This window comes from Adiantum capillus-veneris, chromosome 11 (genome assembly GCF_014529385.1).
Source record: "Adiantum capillus-veneris isolate H3 chromosome 11, ASM1452938v2, whole genome shotgun sequence".
NCBI lineage: Eukaryota > Viridiplantae > Streptophyta > Polypodiopsida > Polypodiales > Pteridaceae > Adiantum > Adiantum capillus-veneris.
This window is the reverse complement of record NC_140941.1, coordinates 100,714,934-100,719,810: the sequence shown is the minus strand read 5'-3', so window position 1 is coordinate 100,719,810 and position 4,877 is coordinate 100,714,934.

The window sequence follows — 4,877 nt, the reverse complement described above, 5'->3', positions numbered from 1 at the left end:
TCCCAGGCTCCTTAGAGAACGACCATATAGATTCATCGGATGAAAGAACCCTCTTAACCAAATCAAAACATTGATTAAACTTATTGATAAATATATTTAGATCACCGATATCACTTTGTGAATGCGAACCACCATATAGATTCATCGGTGAAAGAACCCACTTAACCAAATCAAAACATTGATTAAACTTATTGATAAATATATTTAGATAACTAGTATCACTTTGTGAATGCAAGTTATAAATCGTTCCTTGTGTGGAATCGCCTACGCATTTAGGGGTGCTAACAAGGGGTACTGGGATTCCTCATGGATTATGGTTGTGATTTTTGATGGTGGAAGCCGGTGTGGTTCTTGGATATTTTATGGGATATGATCGTGTTGTCGAAATTCTTGCAGCCATGTTATGTGCTAAAGTGGTTTTGGAGGATTGGGTGTGCATTACCCTAAATTGCATGGAGTGCTCATCTATGTGATGAGATTGAACTATGGTTTATGGTCTTGGATTGGATTATGAGGTGGTTTTGATAGTTTATGGTGGACATGTAAGGGTAGAGACCCTGTATAGTCTGACTGATTGGAAAATATTTTTTGTGAATGTGAAAAATGTTATTGTGACTGGCCCTCGTGTTATGTTTCTCATGAAAATGTTGATATAAGATTAGGATCACCTACATTGCTTAGCCTTAGATGAAAGGGTCATTGATCTAGGGCTTTGCTGGATTGGGGGTGTGGCTTAGCTCTTCTTTTTTAATAGGCTTATCTACATGGTTAGTGCGTTGGGGGTTGAAGGACCTATATGGCTAATGCATCAGAGATCTTGCCTTGGATTTTCTTAAATACCTGCCTGATGTTGGGTATTAAAGAGGCATAGCACCTTAACTAGTATGGTTGGTGTTGATTTTCTACCACCTACTGGTATTTGGAGTCCTTTCAAAGCTCGGGTTCATAGAGGGAGGTGAAGCAACCTCAAATTATGTCTGGCTCAAGTAAGTTGCAGGTGTTCTAACTCGCTCTTGACAAAGTGAAATTCTTTCTGTTCGTAGTAGAGTGGAAGTGGATGGGTGAACCATTTGATCCCTACACAGGGTATGGTGCTCTACTAGTTATATATATTTTTGATGTTATGGTATACCCATATTTTGTTACTGCATTAATTCATGGTCTTGTGTTTCATTTAGGTGAGGCAAGTAAAGATTCTCTTTTGCCATTCTCTTGTATCTTTATGAACTCTATTTCACCCTCCGCCCTACATTCTCTTGTGTCTCTCTATACACTATATTTCACCCTCAACTCTTCTTCTCTTTCTATTTTTCCAATGGGGTATGCACATATATTCACCCTCCACATTGTCATTTTCTTGAGTACGCTAGGTACCTATGGATGTAGTTTAGCTCATGGCTTAAACTCCATGCTAGGTCACGCGACGCTGAGAACACTTCCCTTATGAAAATGCTTTTGCAACTCTAATGTATATTGAGCTTGTGTAAAAGTGTAAATTCTATAGTTGTTTGCATAGACCCATGGGAAGGAATATCTATCAACCACCAATAACAGACCAATGGGGAGCATCCTCAAGCGAGGAGAAAATGGTGCTCCCATCTAAAGCACTTTTTTGAGGGACCCAAAGCCCTTTGTTCTCTACATGCTGCAAGGCTATGCACCATAAGCAAGGGATTGCTCCTTTGTATGGGGCAAGGGAGTTTTTTCTTCAACAATTGCTTGCGCTTGCCTTCCAAAGGGCCACCGCAATCATTCCAATCACTCCCTACAGACATGAAAGGTAGTTAAATAACTTCAAGAATATTTGAAAAATCACTTGTGCTTTAAAAAATGAATAGCTAATTGATTAGGTGTAAGCTAATTTTCAATAGTGAAATAAAGGAGACTAAAGAAATAATAAGTAGAAAAAGAGAAAATATTAAAAAAACATAATACTAAAGGTAATGTTGGTTAGAGGGGTTACAAAATTCATAGTCCTTCAAGATCGGATACTATTTGGAATGTTTTTAAAATTAAACACACTGTAATAGTCATGGTAGCATATGTGATAATATGTGTGATAATATCCGGTGCTCTTAAAAAAGAAACAGAGCAAGGTATGCTACTTTTTTGGCATACCTTGCTCTCTTCTTCTCTCCACTATCGCACTTGCTCTCCCTCTCCCCCCTCCACCTCCTCCTCCTCCTCCTCCTCCTCTCTCTCTCTCTCTCTCTCTCTCTCTCTCACACACACACACACACACACACACACACACACACACACACACAATCACTATTTGGAGGAGAGCTCTTTATCGGCATTTTTGGAGCTCAACCGCAACAAAGAAAAAAGTCTCTAACATTGGGAAAGCTCAACCCCAAGGAGCTTCACATGAAAGGAAGCAAAGAGGTAATCGTCCCCTCTCCCACCCTTTCTTATTGTTTTGTACGTGCATACACACATATACACTAAAGAGTAGAAGTAAAACACCTCTTGCATGATCTCTCTTTTGCTTGCTTGCGGTTTAATTTTCCTCTTTTTGGCTTGGTTTGTTTGCTTTTTTTTTGCTTGCTTGCGGTGCATGATTAGTTTAGAGAGAGAGAGAGAGAGGGAGGAAAAAATTAGTATCTAATAAGTGAGAGAGGAAAAGAGAGGGAAGAAAAGATTGGTGTGATTAGTGAAAGAGGAAAAGAAAAAGAGAAAAAGATTACTTGATTAATATGTGCTAATGATTAATGATTAGTGAGAAAGGGAGAGTAGGAGGGAGGAAAAGATTGATTGTTGGATCGATGGAAAATTGCTAAGCTTGAAAATAACTAAATGAATTGAAAAAATAACTAAATGATTGTAACGGAAAAAAAATTACAAAGAAATAAAAATAAGAAAGAGAGTTGAAAGAAAGTTTGATTTTTTTTTTTAGTAGATCAAAAGAAAAAAAGTGTTAAAAAAAGTAGAAAATAGTAATGTAGAGAGAGAGAGAGAGAGAGTAGGTATATAGAGGGGATAGAAGGTGATATAGCGAGAGGGAAAGAGACATAGAGTATTGAGAGAGGGAGAGTAGATATATATATATATATTATATATATATATATATATATATATATATATATATATATGTATAGAGAGAGAGAGAGAGAGAGAGAGAGAGAGAGAGAGAGACAGAGAAAGAGAAACAGAGAGTAGATATAGAGAGAGGGGATAAAGAGTGATAGAGAGAGTGAGATCGATCAATATGTATGCATGTATATATGTATGTGCATGAGTGTGTGTCTATATGCATGTATGTAGGCACTAAGTAAGGGAGCATAGCACCCGATGGTTGAACACTTCCTCTTCCTTTTTAATCGTGGCATTGTGGTTATTGATCCATTCATGTATGGATTACCGCAATGTACCTTTGGTTCTTATCACAATTGAAATTGCGATGATATCTAAAGAGGTTCCACTAGATCTTTGGCACTACTAGTCCTTATTTAGGTATAATAGTGATCTATCTACCTCTCTCTCTACATTTAATCTACACCTATTCTACCTCTCTTTGAACATCCTCTCTATCTACCTTGATTAGATAAGGTGTAGAAAAAAATGGATAAAAATCTATCTATCTATCTCTCCACACCTAGTATACACCTATTCTACCACTCTTTCTATCATCTCTCTATCTACTTTGATTAGGTAAAGAAGTAGAGGTGTGTAGATTAAGTATAGTTAAGGTGTAGATATCAACGTGTAGATCAGGTAGATATTAGGTGACAACGTACCTCTGGTTTTACCACGATTGAGATTATGATGATATTTAAAGAGGTGCCACTGGACTATTGGCACTACTAGCCTCTATTTAGGTCTAGTTGTATGGTCCAGGTCTATGCATTTAATTATTAGTGTATATATGATCCATATATATGTGCTATATATATGAGTGTGTAGATGTGAAGCTATGTATATATGTCTTTAGATCTCAATCCTGGTAAAACCAAGGGTACAATGAGTTAATCCACACATGAGTGGATCAAAGACCACAAGGCCACGATTAAAAAGGGACTATACTTAAGAGAAAGCATACAACTATCAAGTGCTATGCTCCCTTATTTAGTGCCTACATACATACATAGATATATACACTCACGTAATAGGTTCTACTAGACTATTGGCACTACTAGCCCCTACTTAGGTCTAATAGGATATGTGTATGCATGTACAGATATATATATATATATATATATATATATATATATATATATATATATATATATATATATATATATATATATATGTGTGTGTGTGTGTGTGTGTGTGTGTGTGTGTGTGTGAGTGTGCATATATATGTATGCATATATCTTTCTATCTCTATCTACCTTACGTACAAAGATAGAGGCGTGTAGATTAGGTGTAGAGGATATAGTTAAGTGTTGTAGATTGGGTGTAGACATATAGAGGTGTGTAGCTTAAGTACAGGGAGATTAGAGAGAGGTTAGGTCAATACTTACAAACCAATATCTTGTAGAATGTTGGTCGAGAGACCACTTGTTGGGGAGCACACCCTACATTCTTTCTTTGGCTGGTTCACATCCTAGATGGGCCCCTGACCAAGGTGGACATCGCCTCTAATGGATTCAACTCTTGAGGTGATAATTCCAAGCAATGGATTTAGGTTTATTTGTAGCTAGTTAAAGGCAAGCTTGAGTGTAAATCTATTTCTGTTATTTGTAGGCATGGCCCTCTTACAATTATGGAGGGACCACTCCATCTACTTAGGTTCCTTAGCTAGTGGTGGATCCAGACCAGCAGCATGCTCTATATTTACAAGAGAAGTACCTACATTCCATGCAGGGATTGTTTGATCGCTACATACCTTCTTATCGACCCATTCACCTTCCATCCTAGGGACCCACCCATAT